Source organism: Phasianus colchicus, chromosome 18 (genome assembly GCF_987193195.1).
Source record: "Phasianus colchicus chromosome 18, bPhaCol1.hap1.1, whole genome shotgun sequence".
Taxonomy (NCBI): Eukaryota; Metazoa; Chordata; class Aves; order Galliformes; family Phasianidae; genus Phasianus; species Phasianus colchicus.
In genome coordinates this window covers 9,409,325-9,423,279 of record NC_143453.1, presented here as the reverse complement: position 1 = coordinate 9,423,279, position 13,955 = coordinate 9,409,325, and the positions used below count along the sequence as shown (strand labels likewise).

The 13,955-nt window shown below is 36.8% G+C and overlaps 1 long non-coding RNA gene across 15 annotated transcripts in view; it reads left to right on the top strand.

Moving 5' to 3' along the window:
• The window catches only part of LOC116228660 (uncharacterized), a 314,039-nt gene that overhangs the window by 11,607 nt on the left and 288,477 nt on the right, over window positions 1-13,955 (top strand). For 14 of the 15 annotated variants that reach the window (XR_016472118.1, XR_016472116.1, XR_016472117.1 and 11 more), the window contains exon 3: window positions 13,801-13,889. The exons of the other annotated variant lie outside the window; for it this stretch is intronic. This is a non-coding gene — a long non-coding RNA (uncharacterized LOC116228660). The remainder of the gene's footprint in view (window positions 1-13,800; window positions 13,890-13,955) is intronic. 15 annotated transcript variants of the gene reach the window in all.

Below are 13,955 nucleotides of genomic sequence, written 5' to 3'. Positions count from 1 at the left end.
GATCTTTTGACTGAATTTTAACTGTCAAGTTAACAGTTCACAAATCCTTTTTACATTTAGAATACAAACTTTAGGAAAAGATAGGTAGAAGTTTTAGAAGTGAATTGTTGTCTCCTGAGCATCTGATGCCTCCTGAAAAATCTTAACACTAGGAACTTTTAAAAATGCCTCCTATAAGAATATTTCATCACTCTTTTATGCTGTTCAGATATTTTTAAATAACATTAACTTCTGACTCACTGCAAATAATTCTGAAATTAATGTCCCATACACTGCATCCTGCTTTGCCTTTGGAATATGAAATACTGCCTAGCTATGGCTGATTGTGATACAACAAATACTAGGATATTTAGTGGTGATTTATTAATTGATTTGCAAATGGTATTGGCTTTATGAAAATTATTCATGGTTTTAAGAGAGACCACAGAGTTTGACCACGAATATGTTATACAGAGAAAAGTGAACAAAGTCATCTTACCTTGATGTGGTGCATCAGATACGTGCATGTATCTGATTTCAAACCTAGCCAGATTTAGTAGAAATCATTAAGCACTTTCATTTTTCCACTGATATAATTATTTCAGAGGGAAGATAAAACAGGTACTGGAAAAAGGAACGTTTTTCTCATCAGGAGTACTTTTTGTGTGGTGAGCTGTTTCATCTGTGTTATAAATGTTTCCCTATTCAATTCAGTATTCCTTCCTCCCTGCATGGAGAGAGTTAAATCAAAGTGGACTGTAAAGGGGTTGTTAAAGGACCAAACAGGAAATGTAAAACAATGACACGGATAAGAATAGCTTCAGATACATAGCTTCAAAGTAGTTAAGATAATGGCTGGGTCATCACTTAAAGAAAAACTAATGAGCTGGCTCCATGCAGGCTAGAATAGGTACTCTTCCCAAGACTAAGTGGGGGATCAAAGAATCCTGAAACCTCAAAGAACTAGAACGGGGAGGGAGCTTTGGATGAGCCAAGAGAGGTTTCCCAGAATATGTCAATTACAGAGCTGACAGGCTGGGAAGACTCACAGTCTGAAAGAATGTGCTGTAAGCAATGTAGGCTGTTCCTCCTGAGAGGGTAACTAATCTGGATTTATGTTAATTAGAGTTTAGAACTTTAGCCAGGAAATGTGCATGTAGAAATTCTTTCCTTTATTTTTCTTTCCCATTGTTTAACACCTGGGCCTGCAGTTGCTGTTTCTTTGAATTGGTGAAAGAACAATATTTTGCTTTAAAATTAGTGGGTTTTTTTAGTCTTTCTAATTAATCTCTCGAGTAGTCACCAGGATCAAAGCTCCTTCAATAACCAAACCGAGTTGAACATACTGAAGTAATCCTAATGGATACTCAGGAACTGTTACCCAGTTACAAAAGAGAACACTGCCAAATTTCTTCTTAGGAAAGTAAGCACCCTGGGCCTAACACCAGCACAAGGACATAACCTTGAAGGGACAACTTTCAGTAACAGCTGTGCTTCCTATGATGGGTCAAAATGTTACGTGAATTTCTAAGCAGATTTGCTATGAATGACTAACAGCTCCATAGTAAGGGCTGGTGCTTGTATTGATTTGTGTGCATATTGTTAGGCACAAATCAAGTTTTTCAAGATAATTCACAGTTTTCATGGGAGTTCTTCTCATACACTGCATTGAACCTGAAATTCAATTATTTTTACCATATTATTGGGTAAACTAAGCTTTTTATAAGCTTCTCCCTCAACACTAGCTGATGACCATTGAAGGACCAGTGAATATAGCAAGGATGTAGGTGTTCAATGAGCCATTTCAGTAAATCATTGTCAACTTAATTTCACAAATACCTTCAACTAGAAAGGGGCAAATGTTATGATTTCAAGAGAAAGAAATTTCTCTAGACAATTGTCCTTTTTTTAAAAATCAGAACACAGGGAAGATCTTCGGTTTTGGTTTGAACACACTTTCAAGATCTTTGTGTGGTAAAAATCTTTCACATTTTTTATCATGTTTTACAGGGGATCTACTCAGTTCATTCGAGTTCAGCACTGAAATGTGTATACTAAACTAGGATCTTGTGGTCCTGGAACACAGCAGCTGCTCTCCCTCTTCTGTTTTTGAGAATCCACTACAGTATGTTGATAGTAGCACTTGAATGGAGACTTGTCAACAAGATGTGGCTCAAGTGAAATAAATGATTGTTGAGGGGCATCAAAATGCAGAGAAGTATTTTTTTTAGACACATGCAATTGCTTGTATCTTTTACACTTTGCTCTTAAGTGATCAATTTAGACAATCCTCAGTATGACTGCTGTGATCATATAGCCAACCTGAGATGAGATAGAACAAACATCAGTGATTTTGTCATGTTTACATGATCTTTTAAGCTGTAGTCATATCTACTGAATTGTTCTGTGATAGAAAAATCTGTTCTCCTGGATTCAAGACCTTCCTTCTAAAGATCACTCACTTTCACTGGTAGATTTTCATGCATCTCTGACTGAATGCATTTTTTTTTGAAGTGGTTTCTTCTCTATCATGGATTTTTTTTCTATAGTATTGTTATTATAATCTTCCATAGAGATAACATTTTTAATTGCCTGTTCTATTTTAGCTCATAGCCTGTTCCTCAATTCTATTACAGAACGGTCTGCAGAGTCACCAGGGTATAAGAATCTGATTAGAAAACTTGGTGCACTGTCTTTTTAGAAAGTATCTTTGTGTTTTTCACAGCAGAGGAAAATGAACTATCTAGTGAAGTTGTAATACACATAACTAATTTGAAATTTCAACGACTGCTTGCTTATTCAAACAGTTATCCCTAGAGAGAAGAATTGAGCAAACTGTCCTTACATTCCTCCAATATCTCTCTTGCCAAGACATTTCATGAGCAGATGCAACCCAAGGGTTGTAGAACTAAAAGCTATTTAAACCCAAGTAACAAAGTTTTCAGCAGGACTAGCAACTCTAAAGGATGGGCAGAAAGATGAGATTTTTTGAAACTGCAACCTAAGTTACACAAAGTAGGCAAAGAAGCTGGAGAATGCAGTAAGGTTTCCACATCTTTCTTATAATTCTTTACAGCATTTTTTTTAACCATAAAAGATAAGTATTTTGTTCTTTATATCATTGAGGAGACTGCTATAGAGAAACCAGAATAGCTTATAGGCCTTTCAAGGGCAGTAATTATGTCACCTTGCTCTTGGTAATGTTCTTGTGGGGATATTCTTGCAGGGAAACCATACAATTCTGGAGTAAGACAACCAAGGCTTCTTCAGTAAACTTAAAGAGACTGCATGAGGAAAGCATTTCTCACTGTCTTTTACACGAGTGAAGATTCTGATCTGCCCAGGGTGCATAATGGGCTCTGATATTTACTACTATTTTTTATTTTACAAGAAAGTGAAGAATGTTCAGAAAATCCAGACTATTTAAATAACTGATGGAGAATTAAGGTGTGGCACTTCCATTGATTACTGCAAGATAGTTGCCCTCTTGACCTAATTTAATACAACAGACCTACTGAGATGTGCAACAGGGTATCTGGGAGAACAATATACAGCAAACTGGGACAGAACTGTCTAAGAATCTCTTGTTCTCAGTGTTTAAATTTGTCTGATGATGAGCAAGTTATCAAAATATGTATTCCCCCAGAGGAGATCCTTCCCCTGTAATTCATTCCTCCAAGTTACACACCATTTTTGCTCTCCTCTTTGTTAGAGCAGTATTTTGAATGTTTCTCTTTGAATATCACCTTTCCTTCCACAGTTCCACTTGTTCCTTCCCATACTTCCCATATTCCTCAGCACTGAAATACCTTCTATCTGTGAAGTTAGGATTTAATTCTTATGATCTTTTTTTTTTTCAAAGACTTGATATTGCTTACGCTAAGCTCACATATTTTTGTTGACTGACAAGTATAAGGAGACACGAATTAGAGCAACTCAGTCCTTCCCTCTGAGAAATAATGGCCATGGTCATAGATGGTGACTTCCTATGCTAATTTCTGAGACAAAATGAAGTAAGATTTACAATTTTAGATATTAATTTCACATCTTAAAATATTTTAGGAAGATAAAATTTTAAGAAAATTACCACTGACTTACCAACACCCCCCCCCCCCCCCAGTCTATTGGAATACTGTACTGTTGGAAAAAATAGGAAAAAAATGGCCACTGCATTACAATAGTTTTAAGTGATGGCATATTAACCTTTGTTACTGTATGTGTAAGCTTTTGGCTGAGTGAGTCACTGACTGAATAATAACGTGTTTAATAATCTTTTGTCAACTATAGTATCTCATCTGGATGGTTATCATAATAAAGACAGTAATTGTTTTTTCAAAGTAGCCATTAGAGAATTCTGTAACTGCTACCATTCTAATTAGAGCATTCAAGATTAATTTCAGGAATAGCATTCCCTAAGAGTTCAGTCACAGGGGACACTCATTTAGAAAGAAGTAAATTGTCGTCCATATTTATAAAGGCTGGTCCCCATTAGATGAGATACTGTGTACACTTAATAAAGTTAAGTGCTATGCTGAATTGAGACAAATAAACTAATGAACTCACTTTTCCAAGGTCACTGATCCACCTGGGAACTGAAGAATGATTTCCTTAGCTTTCTGTAATGTCCAGTTCACTAAAATCTGCTGTGTTTCAGATTTGTATCATTAGAGGAAAATAATTCCTTATGTTCTGAGAATGTAGTTGTTGAAGGTATACTTCTGGGAAAGATCCAGGTGTGAGAGTAGGTGACAGGCAACTTTTCCAGATGTACTTGGTATAGGCAGATCAAAAACCTGCTTAATATATTAAGACTGAATTGCACAGGCAGTTTCCTGATTTTTCTCATACAGCTCAAGTTCCAATGAAGGCAAAAAGAAATCTGCCTCCTTTAGAAAACAAAGCAAGCCATAGATTCATCAGCTGTGGACAACTGTGAGATCACAGGGAAAGAAACAAATGGCATCATTCATTCATTTGAATGTTTGGGACAGAATAGCAGAAATGACAGGACATGATTGTTACAAACTGCAGTAATTTCTGTGCTAACTTTTAAAATCTGCTACATTTACCAGAACTATAAAATCACTAAGAGACACCAGATGGTGCTATTGTAAATGGTCTTACTACTTTTGATGACCTGCTGATATTGCAGTTTACTTTTGGAGAAATGCTTATGGTCAGCTGTGGTGCTTCAGTTTTGAAAGCTGAATATCCTCCCAGTGGAAGTCTGCTTTGGACTAATAGGATAGGACTAATCAGTTTTTAAGTGGAACAGTGGTTTCTGAGCCCAGGAAATTCCTGACTTCAAATTCCAATGAATATAAGGGAAGGTGAGATTCATGCCTGGATGGATCTCAAGCTTACTTGAAAGCTGCCCTTCTGTTCAGCCAGAAACCTACCACCTGGTATAGTATGATTTGGGATAGTCTAACATGTCCAGAAACAAAAGTTCCAAAAACTGTAAAACTGGTTGCTGTCTATGTAGATCAATCTGAAAGTAATGCCTCATTTACTTCCATGGAAACCACAACAAATGCCAAGAGCACAATAACACCATTTAATAGAGCAAATTCTCAGCTAAAAAATACTATTTTTCAGCATAGTCACCACCATTAGCTATGCATTTGCATAGCACTGATCAAGAGCCTGCATATTGTGCTCATTAAAAAAAAAACAAACAACTGCATGACCCTCTTAAATATGGCTTCACATCATGGTAACTACTGCTGAAACACTGAATTCACTGTGCTCACAGCCACTGCCTGGTCTTCATGAACATTCAGTAAGTGTCAGTGGATGTCAATGGGTGCCATTTTCTCTGCACTGAAGAATTCAGCTCCACATGTTTGCTTCATACATGCTTCTGTTGTTATATGCCATTGTGTCAGACTGCCACTCTGCTGCCATCTGTTGCACAGAAACCAAATGTAATGGGATATTGGTGGGAAGGTTCAGCCTCTACTGCCACACCATCAATATCTACCTCTGACACTGTGGAACAACATAAGATAGGAGACATTACCTTGGGATCAGTACTTGTACCAGTTGAGCAAGTAGCTTGAATTCTTTTCTTCTTTTAGGACTGTGATGAAATTGTTTAAGCCATCATTTGAAAGCAAACATGCAAAGCAGTTGATTAACTTGTAACTGCACTTACAATCTGAAATGTTTCTGTCATGGTGCAGATCACGTGACTGCAATAAATGATAGCCACTGAGAAATACATTTTTTTTGTATCTGTAAATGTAAAATGTACAAGCTAAATACGTAGTGATTCTCTTTGGAGTGAGAGAAAATTGGGCTTTCTCATGCATGGAAGTGTTCATATTACCACTTGCTGTACAGCACATTTAGAACAGTCTTATTCTTCTCAATAGCTCTCAATTTTCTTTTAAAATGCAGAAGACATGCACATGAATACTACATTAAATTTTCTACATGTGCTGTGCTGATGTGCTGTCAGGTCCTGTTGCCTGAATATTAATCCCTCCTTTGTATGAATTTTAACATTTCAGAGGGCCTTCTTTTTATTGCCAGTTTTGTCTCTGTCTGAGGTTCTCATAGTGTCCTCTTCTGCTTCTGACGTGGTGTTGACTTCTCCAGTTTCCAGGGAAGCCATGAACTTTCTTGCTTACTCTCCCCCACCCCAGCAACCAGATGCAATCTGAGTACATACAGTGAGAGAGAATGAGCTGAAGGGGACACTGGTAAAAGCCAGTAGGACTGTTATCTTCTAATAGGGAGCCATTTCAGCTTTTATTTCATGTTATTCCTATTCTAGAAATAGAAATATCGTCTCTTTGGATTTTTTTTTTCCTTTCTATATCACAAAATGAGCTGTAGATTAAAATATATATATATATATATATTTAGAAATACTGGAAAACAACACAATTATAGTGTTATATAACTTCTTTCCACAGACTGATCTTACAGGATAGCAGGCAATAGGAAACATAGTTGAAGATGATTCATCACGTCTGAAACAGGTGTTCCTCAATTTGAAATGTAGCATCTCAGCCAGGCAAATAGAACTATGGTAGATGTCAGATGCAGTTACATTTGCCTGACAGATATGCCATGCTTTGGAATAACATTACTGCTAATGATAGCCTACTGTTGATGTGTAGTTCTTTGTTTTGTTGCTGATGTAGAGCAATAAGATCTGCTCGGTGCATCCATTAGCAATAAAGCTTTGTGTGTGTGTGGTATTGCTAAATTGAATTATAATGCAAAACACAGACTGCATCCTCACTACATTTTTCAAGCTTTGTCTGTGCAGTCTCAAAAACAACTGTTAATAAAGCAAGATACTCTCCTCCATGGAGCTAAGCCACCTGATTTATTTCCCTTTAGGATAGCAACTTCCTGTGATTGACCTTTGAGCGCAGCTGAAGTTACATCCCCATGCAACAGGCCAGCCTTTGTGTGTGACTACAACACAGTCTGAAGGCTGGTGCCAATACTAATTGCACTAGGGCCAGCAGCCTCTGCCATCTCTCTGAACTGTAAAGATTTCTTGCTTGGGTTATGGAATGATAAAACACCAATCTTTTTGTGCTGCTTTACAGAATGCTGGTGTCGCTTTGCATTTTATTTCTTCAGTGTAATAAAAAAGCCTTTGTCGTTAAGGTAAACACCTATTTTCAGAGCAAGCAATGGAGTAGATGTAAAATACCGTATTCTGGATAGTTCACATGGTGAGATTCATCCATATGTGTCCAGAAGTAAAGGCACTCTAAACCCAAGATATAAGTTCTATAATGGAAAATGCTCAATAGATGTTTTATGAGGATGAAAGACAGGGAGAGCACAGGAATTACATTAAGTAGAGACAGGAGCTGGTATTTCTTCACCTTTGTTTGATGAGCATAATTTGATGAATGTTTTCTCACATTGGCTAATATATTCTTAGACTGATTTGTAAAAAGCACTGGAAATAGATATAATTCTCCATTCTTCATTGACCATGAGGTACATACTAGAATTACAGCTTAGTCATTGTTCTGTATATTGGCCAGTTCTGTAGCAGTGCAGAATGTTGAAGTTAGAGAATTGGCAAATAAGGATATTTTTATAAAGTAAATAAGGACTTTTAAATGATTATTTATCATGCAAGGTGTCAGTATAGGGTTTGTGGGTATTTTTCTTTTTCTTTTGTTTTTGTAGTGGTTCTCTGTAGCAATACTTGTAAATTGTCCTTAGAGATGCCTCTAAAGAATTTCTCAATTTTGTAGTGGGAGGTAAAAGGATGGGAATGTGATTATAAACAAAAAGAAGCATTCTATTCCAGTTTGAAGAAATTATGCAGTTAAAATTTAAATGTTGAACGTTATGCTATCAAACTCTCACCATTTAAGAAAGTATGTGCTCATATGGCTAGGGAAGTTGACTTTTATTGTGGATGAGGAATCTGCTTATGTAAAGAATGTAAGGGTTACTGACAGCAAGAGAAAAATAAGAGGACATGTACATTGTTGAACTGCTTTCTTTAGCAACAGATAACTGTACTGAGAGTAGCCTAAAGGCATGGGTTGTCTCGTTTTGATTAGGCATAGCAATTTGCTATCTATCTTACATGAGGCTCTAATGACCTGTAGCTGCAAATAGACTGATTTGCTAAACATACTGATAGCAGCAGCCAGAGTGAATGTTGAGGGACTGACAGCTTAAAAATCAGCTTCTGAAAGCAGAAAAGTTGCCACTTGTAAGTTGCACCTTTTCTCTTGTGTGCACACACACGTGTGCCTTCCAGCTAACATAATGAATGAATGAACACAGAACATAGAAACTTAAATAGCATTCTATTCCTCATGGGAGAACTTGTATGTTCCGTTCTTCATAATGTCTGAATTGAAATGACTCAACGTTCCCGCAAAACTTAAAGTCTCATGAAAGCCTTTAAATGGAGTTCAAATGAAGTTGAGGAAAAAAAAAAATAATCCATTTTTGTTTTTTTAATCATAAGGAAACTTTAACACATAGATGAATATAATTTGAAAACGGCTGCTTGACAGTTTAACATAAACAATTCCACTGATGAAAGCACAATATGGGGATAATTATCTGTTCAAATAAATCTGCTTGATGTTAATGAGCATTTGAACAATCCATTAAGGAGTCATTTTTTTTCCGTGCAATTTTCTTTGGTAAGCAAAAATGACACATCCAAAACTTTTATTAAGTATACAATTTCCTCTCTATATTATTGCATCTTCTACAGAGCTTCCTTTTCCAATAAGGCATTGAATCAGCAGCAGAAAGGACAGAGCTTGGTCCTACAGCAGCTTGATGCAAGGACAGTTGCTGGAGCTAAAATTCTATTCAGAATTGATGCAGTGCTTCACACTGATGGTGCAGCTTGCAGATGTAGTACTGGGAAGGAGACTACAGAGCTCTGTTTTGGATGTTTTATCTTACTGAATGAAACAGTTCCCTATGACCATGCAGTAATTTTAACTAGCTAGCAGGATTCACAGAATCTCTGCCTTTTCCTTCTTCCAGTCCTGTTCCACTCTTAATTTTTACTGAGTTGTTGTTCTACGTTTGGTTGGTTAATTCTTCCTCAGAAAATGTCTACAGCCATAGAGATAAAAGTTGGGTTTTCTCTAGAATCCAAAAGCATCTGCCTGTTCAACCACCAACTGTCAAACCACTTGATTTTGGCTCTTAGAAGGCATGCTTATTATTGCATACAATTCTTGAGTATATACGTGCTTTCTAATCACTTGAATAACTAATGTAAAGATTCTTCTTAGGAAAAAAAAAAAAGCCTTTTACCTTAAAAATCCCAGATTTTACACATATCTAGACTTGTTAAAAAAAAAAAAAAATCTGAAGAATTGAAAAGCTAATGAGAAACTAGGTTCTGTACAGTGAAAAGGTAATGTGTGCCTCCTCATGTTCACACCAAAACACCAAGAGTTGGCTTATAGACTAACCAGCTCTGGAATGGACAACAAATGACAAAGTTTTCATCCCTAAGGTCGTACTGGATTGGTGTCATGTGCCTTGCATGATTTCTGTCTGTCATTTTGGTATAAGGGTAGAATAATTCATATGTATCTCTGTTGGCACACAGAAATACATTTTTTCACTCTGTTTTGGATATGTAGGCCCTGCAGAAGGGTGAATTTTACAGTGCACAGTTTTGGTTTTTACTAGCTACTGCAAAGGGATTTCTTAAGAAACTCAAAAGAAGCATATCCAGTTTCATCTAATTCCCAAAGAGAAAAAGCCAAAAGCCCTTACAGCATCAGCGGATGATGCTTTTTCCTCTTTCTGGTTAAGTCAAGACAGGGCTCCAGTAGTCTAATGTGTTTGGAATTGGATATAGATTTTTAAGATTGGATATAGATTTTTAAGGTCAGGAAATTTAATTTAATTCTTGACACCTACTTGATCATAAGGAGCTATTTATTAAAAAAAAAAAAAAAAAAAAAGATTTTAAACTGAACTCTGTGTTAATTTCAAAATGCTTTTTTTTTTTTTTTTCTTTACATGAGAATTTTTTTGTTTGTTTGCTTCAAACTTACGTTTAAGAAAACTGACTTCTGTGGTCACTGAGACATTGAAATTACATCTGCTGTAGTGATTTTTAATTACATAGAAACTGCACTTGCTGTGACAAAAAAAGAAGGATATATAATGGAAAAATACCCTAAAACTTTTTTTGTAAAAAAAATCAGAAACCAGCAGAAGCTTAATAATGACTTAAAAATCTGTTAAGGTAAGTTTCTCAGATCTGGAAGTGCATGTTGTAAATATTTTTGCTTAATAGTTTCCCCTGGGGATCTAACTTTCTATTATTAAATATACTGAAGTATTCTTGCTTAAAATACACCTAAAATAGCCATTCACTATCACTTTTAGGTTTAAAACATATTTACTCCTCCCACCATTTGCTACTCTACAGTAATTCATTTTCAATGATGTAATTTTATCTTCTGTGACTTTATTTCAAACAAATTTTATTTTGAAAGACTTTGGGAGTTTTTTTTCTCAGCCATTACAGTACGGAAAAAAAAAACTGTAAAAAGAAAATACATTGGTTGATCAGATGCTCCTTATTTGTCAGCAAAAAATAATCCAAGGAACTGAGACCAACTTTTTATTAGGAAAGTACATGTATTCCTTTTTATGCCAGAATAAATCACCAGATAAGAACCTATGTGATAATTCTATTGTAAGACCCAGTTTTATTTGATCATCGTAGTGATCAGATGTTGTTGTAAAAGCCATTGTAATGAATGTCAGGTGGAGAAAGGTATGTAAGGACAGTTTTTATTTTTGCCTGAATAAAACCCCTCTCTATTCACAGTCATTTATTAACCTGGTCCTAAAGTATGTAGGTTTCCATTGCTGTTTTTTCTGTAGCTGGTTAACATCAAATTTTATTTCTACTTTATTTTTTAACACTTTCATACATCTATCATACATATATACAGCACTCAAGCACTGGAGAATATAATGCTGACAAAACAGAATAAATAATTATATGGAAACTGCTGAACCATGGCCTGAACCTCTGATTGATCACCTGAGGCAAGCAATGAGTCAGCCATGGGAGCACAGGTGAAGACAATTCATCTGTGCTGCTGGAAGGGGTGGAACTTGGCTCCACCTCTCCTAGACTCCATTTAAGAGCTGACTACCAGTAGGATAGGATCTCTTTCTAGAGATCCCTCCTTTTGGAGTTTTACAGCAAGCCCAGAGCAAGGGTAAGCCCTCTATCTTCTTTTTGGTGTAATAGCCTGCTTAGCCAAACTCTCTTATATCAAACTCTCTTGTATATTTCTTAATTATAACACCTGTATATTCATTGATTATACAATAATGAATAGTTAAAAACTACATTTATATGGGTTCTGTTGAGTCCCAGCCTGAACCACTGATTTAGTACCAGGGAAAAGCATTGGGTCAACTCTGGGAGCACAGGTGAGGCAATTCAGCTGTGTGATAGGAAGGGGTGCAGCCTCTCTTAGACCTCATTTAAGGGCCAACTGCCATTGGTGAAGGACCTCTGGTTGGAGATCCCTCCCTTGTGGAGTTTTCCCTGCAAGCCTAGATCTTCAGGGTTGGGTGAGCTCTTTTCCTTTGTAACACCTGTCTATAGCACCTTTCTATTGCGCTGGTGCCTTTGCTACTGCACTCCTGTATTCCCTATTGACCTTTCTGATCGTAACAACTCTAAAATAGAGGACCCAGTAAGCAGCTAAATTCACAATGTACTTGGGTAAGAATTGCTCAAGTATGAATGAAAAGAACCTGTTCATTCTCTTCTCATATTAAAACAGAGTTTTGGGTAGGTAATGGTAGGAAACGTAGGACCCTTGAATCCTAAATCTGGCTATAAACAGTTACTCAAAAATCAATGGTATTCTGTGTCATTATTTTATTTGTAATGTTCTTGTTGCTGCTGGGTTATACGGAGTAAAGGTATCTTCACTGGGTAAAGATGTCTGCTTTTACTAGGGCTACCTTTGGGGTGTCCAGCTCATTGCGAAGCATCTGCCTGGAAGTTAGTCCCTTTGAATTCCAAGGGCTTGTGAAGTGTAGTGAACGTAGCATATTTTACATGGGTGCTAAAGGTAGTGGCCGTGGAGGAGATAAGAAGGTAGAACAAGTGGTTATCCTGAGAGCACCGGGTGACATTGAATTCTTTACTGGTGTCAATGGAATTCATTGAAGGCTTCTTGAAATAAAGGGAGGAAATCATAAGCTAGCGTGTTCTTTCCATGAAGGTGAGCATTATAATCACAAATTGTGCTGCAGCTGAAGGCTGGGGGAAATCTTAGAAATATTTACTCTAAAATGTTGACAGCTAAATGTAATAATAAAGGCCTTGACTGAAGAGTGTCACTGCCTTCCTCCTCCCACTGCTGTTATGTGGGAGTTTGGAGCAGTTTATTATGTGGTGACCTATTTTCTACTTTTCATCTATTGATTGGGAAGAACTCCTCTTTATTTTATTTAATTCTTGCCTTTGTCAAGCTGTCAGTGGATCTAACACCAGCTGCTAACAGAGACGGCTCACTAGAATGTCTTAGGTGCAGGGGTGAAGTTGTTTCTTACATCTAGGGTTGCAGATACACATAATTCCCCTTCTCGCAGCCGCTAGAAGCTATAATCCGCAGTTTTGATCAGATGGTTCTTGAGAAGTTGTCAGTGCATCTGTCAGTCAGTGGATGTCAAAAAGTATACATGAGAGAAAGAGAAGAATTTGTGATACTACGTGTCAAAGTCTTACTCTAAGGCCTGTACTGAGTGAACAAGTCTTTCTTTTTTTTTTTAACATTCTTCCCCGCAGGGACCTTTATTCCCTGTTCTGGGAGTTTGAGAATGGGTGAGAGCATTTCAACCTCCTGGTTTCTAATCTCTGGGCTGACAAGTTTTGCAATGTGACCTTGAGCACATTATTTAAACTCTCAGCATCAAATTCACCACTATTGTTGATCTATGCAACCTCAGTGTTGCTACACTGAGAGTGTAACTTGTTTTCAATTCCCTAACAAGTAATCCCAAGAGCAGTGTTTGTTTTTCTCATAAATATTTTGCAAGAAAAATTACTTTTTTTCCCTAGAAGACTCTATTTCAAAGTACAACCAGTGGCCAAGCACTAGGGTCTATAATACTTGGACCTCAGTATTTATGGTGGGACTGTGGCTGGAAATAAAGGCATAATTACAGACCTACAGGCAAAGAGTTGTCCTGTATATGGCGTTAGCTATATGGAAAGAAAAAGGCCCACTGTTTTGACACAGGCATTCTGTTTTCCTTTCTAATTTCTTAGGAATTGAAACAGGTTTTCTCCTTTTCCAGGCATCTTCTTTCATTTTCCTGAACAAGTGCAATGATGGTAGATCTCATTGGATGCAAAGAAAAGAGGAGCAAGAGACAATTTTTGTCTGGTAAGTTATATGGCTGCTTTCTTTTTTATTCATTTTTCGAATGTCTAATTCTAAAAGTGAAGGATC